This window comes from Branchiostoma lanceolatum, chromosome 2, assembly GCF_035083965.1.
Source record: "Branchiostoma lanceolatum isolate klBraLanc5 chromosome 2, klBraLanc5.hap2, whole genome shotgun sequence".
NCBI lineage: Eukaryota > Metazoa > Chordata > Leptocardii > Amphioxiformes > Branchiostomatidae > Branchiostoma > Branchiostoma lanceolatum.
Window position 1 is genome coordinate 29,330,043 of NC_089723.1, and position 14,473 is coordinate 29,344,515.

Consider the following 14,473-nt stretch of genomic DNA (forward strand, 5'->3'; position numbering starts at 1 on the left):
TCTTATCAAATGGCTATCTGTGGTTGATTAGAAACAACCCATCGAAAACCATTAACGACAATTAGAATGAAAAGAGACCTATGGACTGGCCATGTGTAGGGATTTGTAGCCTGTGGCCTTGTCCTGTGCGTACAGTCTCCCCTCCTAAAGTTAATGATACTCACTAGCAGCACCCTGCCTGTCAATCATACACTGCTTGGAGAAGCTAATTGTCAGGAGGTTGCCATGGACAGGTGCACACATGGTGGGTGGGAGTGTGGCATGCATCCTCCTGAATACATCATCACGCATCGCTCTTGTTTTCAATACACATGTTTGTACTGTTAGAAACAACTTCATGAAGAAAGAATGATAATTTTCCATGAAGAGACAAAGATTGAATTTTCTCTCACAGAATTTCGAGAGGATTTATGCTCTTATGCAGACATTTGCATTTTGGCCAGGTGCTCTTGGCTTATATGATGTCAGCTGTTGCCAGTGTGGGCAGCTACAAGATGTACCAGCAGCTGGCTCTACAGCCTACATGTAAGTAGGCATTAAGCTTTAGCATCTAACAAAACTGCTTCATCATACAACATTTTCAATAGAAGTGGTGAAAAGAATTTGCACTGTGCTATACCTAAGGCTGAGCACATACATGTATGCCAGGGCTGGAATACTTAAGGCTGAACAAATATACCAAGGCTAGATCAATTTCAACTGACTGCACATCTCTTATAAAAGTCATAACATATTATTAGTCAGCATCTAGGGTCTACCACGAGAAGTCATTTGAGGTCTCCTAAAACATGCGGATACCATTATTGTCTCCTGTTCGCCTGTTCACATGATGTCTTCTTTTCTCATATCAAGGACCCTAATTCCGCAACCAGCTTTCCTTGACTCTATCTCAGCATCTTCAATCAAGTTTAGCAAAGCACGGTTTACCAAAGTCATTTCAACCCGCGTCCTTATCACGCACGGCAGGAAGGAAGCATAATTGGCATCTTCTGCGAAACAGAAATTCTCTTCTTTTTGGCCTCACCTATTCAGTCACTTGTTTAAAGCTGGCCTTGATGAAAAGTGAAACCGCCATTGCGTAGCCTGAGATCCAGCCGAGAATGCTATGTCCGCTCTGTTTTACCTCCACTCAATGCAGAGGTGGGGTGTATGTGTGTGGGTAAAATGGAGCGGATATAGAGTTCACAGCTAGACTTCAGGTTATGAGATTGTGTGCTACCTTTCCATTATTCCAGTGTTTCCACCAGACAGGTGTTCATCTTCCAACATCCTTCTGTTTACGATGGATATCTTCAACTGTGTCCATGCAATGAACATGGCAATGACCACCTCTACCATCAGGTCTGGCAGGAATGCTGCCTTATTTCCGACAAAGATACTCTTCCTCTGGAAAAATTAGCTTTTGGACCAAAAAATTGTTGTGAACTTGACAAATTGGGATTATCTTTCATGCTTATTTATTAATTAGTTTATCAAAATCATAATAGATTACACATCATTCCTTCCTTCCCAATATTTCATGTAAAGAATTACCTGGAAAAGGAAGGTCTGAAAGATCCTTTAACCTTGGTCCTCATATGAGCTTACCCAGGTACCAAACCTCTATTGGTTACGTCATAGGTCTGCAAGAAGATTGTAATGATATCTGTATTCAAAATTGTCACAAAAATACTAATAACTTTGTATGTAGGCTGATTTTTGCTAGTATTTACTTTTGTGTATTTGTAGTAGTTGAAGACCTAATGAAAATACCTGTACTTAGATTTTGTTGTGTCAATAAAGCATTCAATACAAAAAAACAACTAACATCACAAATTACCCTCTCCTCTCTCATTCAGGAATTGCTAACTGCAGTTTCTGTCATACTACATAATTCTAGGAAATATTTCCATGAAAAATCATTTTTTCAGATTTCTGCCGGATGGGATTAATTTGGTTGTTGATAAGACACACAATCCATAAAGTGAAAGTCTCATTGGTTCTACAACTAGACAAAGGAAGACGGCAATCTATGCTTGTGTTAGAAGATTGAAGAGAGCTGTGATACCTTCAGAATAGTCTGATCTATTGGCAAACTAGCAGCTAAACCCAGATTGATGCTAACCCAAAGCAAAAGTAACAGAAATGTTGTCTGCAAAATCTTAACAGCCATCATACTGTACTTGAATATTTGGATAAACTGATTCTAGCCTTCAATGGGGAATGTGGCATCTGAATGAGAATTCAACACATCTTTCCAACATTTAAATGGAAACTAAGGATGGCAACAGTCTCGATATGCAGCAGACCCTATTAAATCAGCATTTTGCTGTATGGTGAACATTCTAGTCACCTTGGTTACAATCAAAAAGACAGAAAAGGGGATAATTTGGACACATAAATATGTTATTTTGTATATCCTGCCACCAAGAGTGGGAGAAAATGTACTTAATATTTGTAAGAATGCCCTGGGGTGATAGTGCTACACCAATTATTTGCAATATAAGTTGTAAATGAAGTTAAAGTGGGGGAGACAGATATGACATCCATGTGAAACAATGGCAGAAAGTTCTTGAATCAACTGTGGCTGAGCATTTGCGCTGTATAAGGTGGCCTCAGCATTTTGCGCTGTAATCCTCACTACCAGTGAAGAAAACAGTTACATACTACCCGCAAGAATGAGGAAAAAACAAGATAAAGGAGAAAACACTCGACGGAACAGCTCTCCACTTGGAGATTACAACATACGTTGTACACGTGATGGAGGCATGGGTCTGGTAAAGGGCAGCTAGTCCGCCTGTCCAGCCTGGGCTGCGTACATAGTACCCACACGTCTTACCAGCTTAACCGGGGCAGTAACTCAACTGATAAACCATATAAGGAATTATGCTTGGCTTCAGGACAGCTACTCTCAATGGCCATTCAAAACATGCCTGAAGTAGCAGTTCTTATGTGTTGCTCTGTTTTCATCAAACAAGTCAATTCAAACAAATTATTTAAAGTAGAGATTTGCCCATGTTCCAAAGGTTACTAAAAGCCAGGAGTTGGCGTTGCCTAAAGCAGGCTCGTGTACGCTGAAACCTACACCCCATTCCAGCGATAACCAGCTCAAATTCCTCTACAGCCAAATAACGGCAAACGTCCCTACGAAGCTTCCCATATACAGCAAATTGCCACAAGGGAAGGTCCCTCCGATTAAGAAAGAGAGATACAACCGTACCTGTGAAAGGACTGCAAAGGGGTGGAAGCGGTGTTGGCTTGAAGGATCCCTGCTCCTTTATAAGCGAAGTGCCCAGCACTTTCGGTCCTCTTTCTTATGTGCTACTGACTGCTGCTTGTTGCACTAGCTCTTGCTAAAGTGGCCAAAGGCATTCCTGCAGAGGGCATTAATACCCAGATATGTTAATACAGATGGGGAGGGAGCACAGTTGGCTCCTCCTATCAGGTTTCAATGATAAGGTCCCATAACTCATCAACGGCCAGGGGTGTTTGGGAGAGGAAATGCAGGGCACAGGAACCAATGGTGAAGAGTTCACCGCAATCTCATTTTCTCAGAAGTAGAGAAGGACGGCCAAGCCATATTTTCAGTACAATGCATTGCCAAGTCAGGTCTCTTACATGTTGTGCAGGATGGAAGGGAGCTACGCCTGGGGTAAACTATATGATGTATGTGACATCCACCTCTGCCCTGTGAGTACAATAACACATGGGTGGGTGATGCAGCTGTTGGGCTTAACTGAAGTCAGTTCTCAATTGCAGCGGTCCAAATCCACAACACTTGCTCAAGATACAAGTGCAGTCGTCCCAGAGGACATATTAGCCAGATACTGCCTGCTGGCAGCTTTCAACTGTGAGCCTTCTCCTTATAATCTTCATGGAGCATTAATCTATAATGCCATCTTTGTGGAGCTTTATTGTACATTGTAGGAATCTGCATGGATATGGAAAGGCTGATCCAGAAAAACTGCACACTGGTGGAAAACAATTTTACACCTGCTATAATATTCAGCTGCACACATGGTTATAATGTTAACAGTTAACTTTGGTCATAATAGGACAAACATTAAACAAGGTAGTCTTTCATCTCCTTTTTTTTTTGGTGCTTTTGTTTAATCAATGGAATACTTTTCCTATAGCTTCTGGTTCTGTCTATTGCTTCATGAATTAATCTTTGCATATCAATTGAGGTTGCATTATTGCATCATTACAGAACCCATCACCTCTAAAGCATCTGTTGGCACCTTTCCCAAAAATCACAGGGTCATTTAAATCCCACCAGTTCACAACCCCCTCATTATCTATCTTTTTCAATGGCTGTGATGATAGACAACATTAGGTGACAATAGGCAATAGATTAAACAACAGGCCGTGCATGCATTATCCCATCATCAGCTGAACTGACAGGTGTTGAATGGGGCTGGATGTGTAGTGGGTTCCTACCATGACTGTTGTGTGTGTGTGGCCTACGTGCATGAAAATTTGCCAACAATATGTGATAATTCTGACTGTCAAAATGTGGGAACATGTATTTACGCAAAGGTTAGGTGTGACAGGTCGTTCAGTGTAATATCAGCAGCTGCTGTTGCACCACGTGCCTGCGAAGCTGGTGTGTTACGCTGAAGGGCAGTTATACCGGCTTACAGAAACAGCTATTCTTGTGAAGTGTCACCAGTATATGTAACGTTAATAGTAATGATCTTCTCAAATAGTTCGTTTGGAGTTGTTTTTTTTTTACCCTTCATTCATTTTCACTGAGGTCACTAAATTTCTGCTAGATTACACATGTATAAATTTACACCTGCAATTCATCTATAAAGTTATATGTCAACAGAATAACTCAATTATATGTAGTTTGTTCCTGTTATGCAAAATGTTAATTAAGCGTCAACTCTTGTAATTCCGCAGGGTACCTTAGCAACGCCACATAAAAAAATGTTGTCGAGGCCTTCTCAAGAATGTCTTGAACACCTGGATATCTGAAGTGTGCATACCTCAGGGATTACTGATGCTGCATTAGTAGTTCTGATTAAATTAGCATTTTTTCCACACATTCTTTTCCTTGTGGTGGCCTAAGGGCACCTGGTGGGAGTATGAGAGTTCACGTTATCTGCTACTATATTGTGTGTTTTTCTGAAGGACCAATCAAAAATAACGATCAGAAAAACATATCAACTTGTCCACCTGTGTTCTAAACTAGGCTGTGGCTAGACAGAAGGCAACTAAACCCTTGGGATTTGACAGATAATGTTCACTCTGTTACACCTTCAGTTAATGAGATACCCTTTGCTTGGATGAGTGACATGGACATGCTAATGGTATGTTCACTTGGACCTAATTACAGAGAGACCCAGGTGAAAACATTATCTGAAATAGTATCCAAATTGAGAAATAAAGAAGGCTGTCCAGTCACCACTTCTAAATAGCACCTAAAATGAATTTTGCTTGTCCTATTGAAATTCATTTTTCAAAATACATTCTAGACAACAATATATTCAGCAGAGGATATTCTAACTCATTTTTTAATGATTCCCCTCAATGCAAGGCCGTTGGGGGCCACTTCTTTAAGCATTGAACTAATTGATGTGGCTAAGGTGAGAGATAGCGGTGTATGTTTGTTTTGAAGGGTTGTAGATTATAATCGGGGGAAAGCAGTGGGCTACTACCTAAGCCTTTGTGATTATTTCCATCACTATCAAACCACACGCGGCAGTCACAGCAACCTGTCAGCTAAACTTCCTGCTTACATACTTGACCGAGCATCACCCTTATCAAACAACTACATGTACTATAATACTGCAATGTTGGATAGGGTCCTGCAATTTTTACAATGGGCACACACTAAAAAAATCAAGACCCTTTTTTCCAACTCCTTAGGAGCTTCATATGATTCTGCAAGATAATTTGTATATGAAGATGCCTTAGGCCATGAGGCCAGAAATATAGATACTCAAGACCAAACAATCTAATATGGTAGGATCAAAAGAAACTAAAAACAGAAGAGCAAAATATGAATCTAAAACGAAATGAGGTTAATGGTATCAATATAAGCAAACTCTAGCAATCAACTGTGGTTAAGTTAACAATTGACCAAAGCAATGTATTTCTTTTCTTTTTTAAACTTAAAAATTGAGAACAAATACATGCTTTCAAATTTCTAGTTTGTATTTTATCTAGGACACCTTCAATCCCTTCCGTAAATACTGTAATTTTCCTTCGTCTGTGAGTTCTTTTGTATCCTCTGATTTTAACATAGTACCACTATTCCTTGTTTAAAAGCAGAGGTAAATTTTTTCTATTCTGACAGAATCATAAGAATAACAGAAACTTTGTATGCCAGGTTGTATAACGTTACATATTAGATCAGAACTTTTTTCTGAAAAAAAAGGCACTAAATGACAAGTGATTTTCTTACATTTCTTTTTATATATTGATTCTGCTTGATTTTCTTCAATATGCAACACTGTCGGACCAGACTATTCGAACCAGAGAAAACAACGTGAAGTATGGACAAACATAGCGACTTTGATCCAGGCATGTCAAAGAAAATCCCTACCATTTATGAATAAAGCAGCATTTCATAGTAAATTGTCTTCCTCCTGGTGTGTGGGAGATTGTTTTGCACCTTAGCGGCGGTTGTGTAATGTCAACACTTGAAAGTACTAGTGGACCATATACGTACATGCATACGCAGTACTTGACATCAGGCATCCGCGGACCAGGAAAGCCACTTGCGTCAAATCATTTACAGCGACATTCAAACAGTAGACGCGTTTGAATGTGGTGACATGAATACACCGTACATTGAAAGAACATGTTAGAGCATCAATGAATATGACGATCACGCCAGGATCTTATTCTTTGATCTAAACTGTTTTTCTTCATTAACATGACAATTCGTATATTCGGTGACAGTGATTGCCAAAATCAGGTACATGTAGTTGCAACAAATTTAAGGCAGATACCTCAGGTGCATTGATTCTGATTTCTGTATTGAGATAACGTTATCATCATCTTGAAATTCAGGTCAAGAACTGGTCTACAGACAGACAGACAGATAGGACAGACAGACATATACATGATATCCAAAAAAATACTACACACGTACATGAAGCAGTATTCTGCAAAAGTCTCTATGCGTTTTAGCCGGGTGTGATTGAAATTATCCCTGCAAGTAACGTTTAATATCAGTGATAACTTATCACTGATAGTGATAACTTATCACTGATAAATATGCATTAACTGGAAGCCTGACAAAGATGTTTATTAATTGTAGGGCACATTCAATAAGCCCTGATGCTGTCTGGGTTTAAGACTGTGAAAAACAAGGGACTGAAAAGGCAAATGAAATAAATAGGAAGAAAAAGAATTCTTTAACTGAAACCTACTTTAATTATTGAGATTTCAGAATTGGCACGGTTATTTGGACACAATCACGTTATTCTAGTATTAGGAAACATAATTCTGATCCACAAAATATGTTATTTCTGTTCCCTTGAGTTTCGGTCACTCTAGATTTTTGGTTTACTGTCATTCACCATGTATGGAAGGATGTGTAGTTAGCAACGACCATATAAAGGGAGGGGTAGGTCATAGGCATATGGAGGGTGTGGCTAGGATCATTGAGGTAATGAAGCCTACTTAAGTTATGGAAAGGCAGTTAAGATTACACACATTGTACATTCCCTTCAAAAACATTCAGTTGCAGATGAAAGCACATCATCGCTGTGAGTCAAAGCTTATAGCATTATAGTTTCCTGTGATCAAATTGCTGAAAAGTCCTACCAAAAAAGATGGTTTTGTATAGTACATGTACATTTTTTGTATATACTAATTCTGCAAGAGAGAGCAACTTTTCACACTTAACCTTCCATAGCTCAATGCTTCAAGCTAACACGACAAGTCTATTGGTACTCCAAACAGTATGGTTGTATATAATTTCTTTGCCAATAATGTGTGACATGTAAAGCGGTGATGTCTACTGGTTGAACAAATAATTTGTAAATCATATAAACCACAACTTTCAAGTAACCATTCCCAAGTGGTGAGGTATTTTAGCTTAGATATTGTCATGTTGAACGCAACAAAAACTAGTATTTTTTGTGCTATCAATTCGTACACGGTGTAAGAGAGGGAATGGAAAAAAAACGTAGATAGTGAGACAGATCTAAAGAGTTGTAAGAGTGCCGTTGCCATGCACACGGGGAGCATGTGCTTCAGTAAAACATTTACAACACATACCTGAAGTCTCCGAATGTGCTGCTGGTAGTCCCTTCAAGCCCTAAATGACTGGAGGCACTTGTGGTGGAGGAACTTGTTGCCGCTATTGCACCCCCTGCGGAGTAATGTGACAATAAACCCCCCCTTCAGCTGTTGCCGGGTGATCTGGTGGCAGCTCGCTGGCCGGCCCTGGGCATGTTTGAAATTCAGCAAGCGATGGCGGACCTGCCAACGAATACATCAAAACAAAGATCCAGTCCCATCGGTTGGGCAAAGATGAGCTGCTACACTGTCACGATTGCTTTGTTGCTGGCAGCTGTAGCAGATAAAGTGACACGATTGGCCTTGTGTTTTTTAAAATTTTATTTGCCCCAGGGCCAAAGAGGAGCAGGCTGTCCAATGTCAGGGTTGGGGGGGGGGGGGGGGGAGTCAATGTGACACGAGGGGTCACTTATGTCTGTGGGTGGCAAGGACGTGACTTTGCCTTGACATATGTTTTATAGTTTGTGGGGACCAGATTTGGAGCGATATCCCCATAGCTATATGTCATGTTTTATGTGAATAAGGGCTGCAGGTGAAAGTATTAATTGATGAAAAATCATGTTGCAATTTTGTCTCTAGGATTAGCATTGTATCATAGGAGGGCATAAAATCATTCTTTTTTATTGGAGATTCTTTTTTCAAGTAATTGATTATGCACCTGTGACCATTGTGTGTGGTAGTGAAGTGTATTATTCTTTGAATTATCTTCTTACTTTCACAGAAAGATCAGAGAACAAGACAGGTGCTATTGTACCTTTATTTGATCCTATTGATTTAAATTGATGAATGTATCAAAATTGGTGACAAACAGACAAGTCAGTATGTCTCAAGTGTAACTACGCTAAACTCAGTAATTCACTCTATGGATGGATAGCTATGTAGGTACAAGTGCAAGTTTGTCTTCTATGCACGCCCCCTATGCTGCACCACGGAGCCTTGGTACTGCAGTATCCACCTGCGAGTCTCTGTTGCTAAACCCAAGAGGAGTTAAGCAAACTGTCAGTACTGAGATGAGACTGTCAGTAACTTTTAAGTTACATTTCAGTAAAATTTCAGTGCCTCACCTTCACTGTCATATTACTGACAAGCTCCTTTTATATACTGATCTCTTACTGCCTTTTTTATTGTCTTTTATTACTGATCCCTTACTGTCAGTAACTATCTTGACAGTACTGAAATGCTACTGGCAATTACTGACATGCTACTGTTGGCTGGAAGTGAAGTGAGACATCAGGACAGGCGAATGACACGCCCCCTGCTTGTTGTTGTCCCCGTGGACACACCCTAGCAACATGAGATAGGGGGTCAGGGTTGATCTAACCTCACCCCTGACATAACATTATCCCAACATCAAACACATTCTTCCTGAGGCTACCTGCCTCCGCCTGTCATCATCACTCGCTCCAGCAGTTATGACTACAAGTGGCTGTTCGTTTTGTTCTTTCCTTTAGGCCCTTGTAGTAGCCTCCACCAGGCCCTCCTACGGGCGTATGGATCATAGAATTTGGCAGAAAAAGGAATACTAGTAATTAGCCAGTAGAGTCAGTCCACGGTGAAGATCACATTTTGCCGCGTAAAGAGTCAAATGAAACCCTGGCAAATATTCTCCCTATAGCCGGCATAGTTAGTCTGGTAGAGACTACCCTTGCAGCACCCTTCCCCTTTAACATGCTCACACTCCTTCTCGAATACAGGAACCCCCCGAAAGACCGTGCAGCCCCAACCAAGATTTTATGACCTCAAGGCTTGAATCGGGGGTCTCCCCATTAACAACTGCATGGAGCTCAACTGTGAGGCCGCTACAAGTTGAGCCACACAGGGACATCCCTGGCTGTAAAACTGAATATTATTAGCTGGATTCCGTCAGACCCTATTTTCCAGGAGACAGCTTGAGCGCTCCAGTGAAAAACATTTAGCAGTGCAACAAAAATAGCGTCAGACTTTCTAGCATAAAAGGTTAAGAGATATTGACATGAGTATTCAAGAGGACAACATGTGAACACGTGTAATTGTGCGTGGGTGTTTAACAGGTGAGGTCAGTCACCTAAGATCTTGCAGCCCACACATTATTAAAACTGATAGTTAAAAGGGACAACAAGAGAAAACACTTGAAGAAGTCAGATAACAAGTGGAATGAATCGTAACTCATAAAAGAGACAAAACCATTCCGTCAACATGCCCTTATATTTGGGGTAGAAGACTAGTTACACTACAAGGTCAAAATACTGCTTAGCTGTACTAATGATATATAAACAACCATGTTGTAGAAAAACAGCCTGTTGTTTTAACAAGTAATTGATTTAATGCATGCTGATTATGTCACATTTGCAAAACAATTCAACAAACAAAAATGAACAGGATTAGGTATTCAAATTGAGCTACAAAATACATCATAATCAGAAATATCACACACATACATGTATCATGCAGAACTTGTTGTTGTCAAAAAAAGGGTAACTTTGTCAGTGCAAGACTTTTCTTGCTTGGTACCATTGCCATGGCTTAAGTTTAATTGGCTGTGACTTTCAACTTCAGGCTCATGGCAATTACTACATCTGATGCCTTTGGCTGTTTGGCACGAGTTTCTTTTTTTGTTTTGTTGGCAGCAGTTTCTTAGAAATCAACTCAAAGTACAGTGAACCACGAATGTTACATTCAATATAGCATCCTTGAATGAACTGAGCTACAGACAGAAAAACAATTCCATTGAAAGTCATTACGCAACTGTCAATGCAAATCCTGGATCAGGGGAGGGGGATATGTTTCTCTTGTTGTCAGCAGAAAAAATGATTGCTGTGATAATTTGCCATTAAGGGTATCTTGATCAACCAATCAAACTTCACTTTCTCCAGAGCTCAATAATGGTTAATATGTTTGCTGCAGTGCAAAACCTGATCAGCTGTAGATGTATGATTTTCAACTTCTGGACATTGTAAAATTACTGTACATTCATTTATTTTTGCAGGGACTTATTTAGTCGTAGGATGGGAAAGGTCAGTCTTTTGCAGTGTTTTAACTTCAAGGTTGAAATTAAACAATTCTGTCGTACAGTAGTTAATGCAAAGAAAATACATATTTGCCGTCTGTCAGAGTTGAGAGGTCACTGCAAAAACCACAAGAACAAAACCACCAGACACATTGCACTGAAAAATGGATGCCCACTTCAATCCTGGGATTCATAGTGACAGATGCACTATCATAATGACATCACACTGAGCAACACCTGTTTAACAATCCTGAACAAAGTGTACTGCATGAGAATTCTTTCTGAATTAAAGAATTAAAGTTAGGCATATACATTTTTGTTATTTGAACACACACAAAGAAGTCATACCAGTGAGTGCAAATCTTCTCTACTTGTGAGGCATGGCCCCTCCCTTTATGACATGCATGTCCTAATGGACCAAAAGTTAACCAAACAGCAGATGTACCCCCTGGATAAACATCTGTAGACAACAGGTCAGATTCCAGGATACCCCGTGTTGCCATGGCAACACAGAGGCCCCGCCCCTCACCAGCATCCAACACTTGTGCAGCGAGAGAGAGTATCTCTCAATGTCATAAACTGTACATGTACATGATTCAGTAATCTGTTGGAGGTTCAGGCCTTAAATGACTGACCAATGGCATACCACCAGGTGACAGCTGTTGTCAGGGGTAACAGGTGACAGGACACTGGGAACATGTGTGACCTTGATGTAGGGGTCATTGTTAACAGGAGTGGGGTATAAAAATTAGTAGTTTAATTCACTTTGAATGATTTATACAGTGAACAAAGGCTGTGCCAATAGGTGATTGTTAATATCCACTGATACATTATTTTAACACGTTGTTACCAGTTTATCTTATGTATAGTCACCTGCATTTTGGTTTCCCTTTATGCAGAACAAATTTAGTGACAAGCAACTGTAACTCAGCAAAATTAATAAATTTTTGAGTATGCAAAGAAGGGATTCCTACCAAGATATCGTGTCAAAATTGACTGTTGAAGTCTGGTGATGCACATGGAATGGTATTATTTTTTTACAAATTCAAAAAAACATCAAAATAACCTGGTTTGGCCCATGACATTGAAAAGGTTAAACAATCTTGCTTGCACATACGGAGCAAACTAAAACAAATTATTATTTTGATTGTGAATAAATTTTTTCCGTAGTTCTGAAAAATACACAGAGAATGTGATTGTTGAATCTTCTAGATCATGGTTGGAGGAAAATGTTGACTAGACATTTGATGGTGACTGGAGCTTTGTTGGTTGAAGCACTTGTGGCATGGGGTCAGGACCACCAGCATGGTCAGTGTCCCTGAGATCAGGCCACGTCACTCCACAGATCTGCACCGCAGCCCAGGGCCATCTCCAGCTGTACATTTTTGAGGGCTGCAGCATGCTCTCTACCATAAGGCATGGGCAGCCTATTTTCATGTACTTTCATGCATCTTATTCATGTACGATGTAATTTGTAGCAAGGTGACAAATAAATAAACTTTGGCGTAATTTAACCTTCCTTGATTTTAGAGTAATACATGTACGTAGGATTTTCTTCTGAAGTCAGCGTAAAGCGTTGTCAGGACCCCCCATGCAGACCCTCATTTTTCTCCATCTTTTCAGTTTGATGGAACAAGCATCAAAGGCCCTTCCAGTGATTTAGGGGTGTCCCGGGGGTGGGGGTGGTTAGCTTTCATGCTCCCTTGGGAAAATTTATCAATGACTGGTGCAATGGCCTAACAGGTAGAGTGTTCCCTTTGCATTCGGTACAGTTGGTCGAGAGTTCGATCCCCGGCTGGGGCATACCAAAGACTTTAAAAACGGTACATACTGCTTTCTCCGCTTAGCCTTGAGCTTTTGGGAAAGAGTATGGAAGTTAATAACACACATCACTACCAGTGGACTAGCCCCCTACTATAGCGACTTCACAAAGCTGTGTGGCCCAAGGGCTCCGAATCAGAGATGGGCACCACTTAAGGCACCACCAATATTTTTTTTTTGCATGGGAAAATTTGAACCTCACCCTCTGTAACACTATTTCAAAATGGCTTCTTAATTTTGTAGATCTGAAGTTTTCTGGCACTGTTGACAACCTGGTGAATACTACATGTGTCCTGAAGTTTCGATTTTTATCTGTCAATGGGGACAGAATTGTTTAAATATTTGGCTACAAAATATTGCGCAGAAAAATTTCATCCTGGGACAGATGGAAGCTTCAGTCACACCTACCAGAAATACAGTTACTTTTTCTTTTAAATCCATCTTAACACTGTTAATCTTTTCAGACTTCTATTCTTAATAATAATACAGTAATATAAAGTCTTGCTGTATTTTGAGATATTACATTGTATAATTGCAACAACTCCCCACATAGCTTGGGAGAAAGAACAGTGCTATACAGTCTCAAAAATGTATCTGACGTAGGGGTTGGTCCAGTCATTAATGTTAAAATCACGATGTTTTTTGCCTGTGTTTCATAGTCAATGTCAGATAAAAATCACCCTTTACAGGAAGGTCAATGACCTTGAAAAATGTGGGATATGTCAGAATTTGGGCAAACATATTGAAAACATTTTTGGATAAGCAATTTTTGCAGCTTGGACATGAATAGCGTGATCAGGATTCAAGTTTGAACATGCTTTGTCCCCTGTTTATTTCAACCTTGTCTTGAGTTGTCTAATTCGCTTTCTATTGGACTATCTACAAATTTGTCTTCTCCTTATTTGCATATCAATTCATAGTTCGTGGTTATAAACCTGCTGTTCAACTGATCTTGCTCACAGTCACTGACGAAAAGTAGTGGATGCTACTTGAAACATCTGACCGTTTCCAAAATCATATCCAGTTGTTTGAGTAATTGCTTTTTGGCGTATGCTTTGGAGAAGCAGTGTTATGGAGTTATGAAGATACGTTTCACAAAAAAAAAACATTCAGGAGACCTATCTGGTGGTAACACTACCAGCCTCACAATGTGCAGGTCAAGGCAAACCCTCATCAGCGCACAGTTCTCCATAGCCACATGCCACATGACATCGTTTGTCAGGCAAATGTTTCACATCACTGGGAGAGAATCCAGATACTGCAAACCACCTTGCAGAGCCCTTTATATCTGGTGTCCGGAGGTTATGCCATTTGTAAACTTGCTGCACTGAGGAACATTGCACTTGTGTGGGTTCCATCAGGGGTTTTAGAACTTCTCAGAAACAGTTTAAAACTTCTCAAAAACAGTTGTTGTTCACCTTTTAGTGC

At 40.1% G+C, this 14,473-nt stretch overlaps 1 protein-coding gene across 2 annotated transcripts in view; it reads right to left on the reverse strand.

Moving 5' to 3' along the window:
* LOC136428453 (myocyte-specific enhancer factor 2A-like) overlaps positions 1–8,326 on the reverse strand; it is a 61,075-nt gene extending 52,749 nt beyond the window's left edge. Inside the window, exon 1 of one of the 2 annotated variants that reach the window (XM_066417954.1) lies at positions 8,218–8,326. The gene's annotated coding sequence lies outside the window, so the exon portion shown is untranslated. Of the gene's footprint in view, positions 1–3,199; positions 3,341–8,217 lie in introns of those variants that run through there. The other variant, XM_066417952.1, reaches the window with a different exon arrangement.
* Between the last annotated feature and the right edge of the window lie 6,147 nt (positions 8,327–14,473).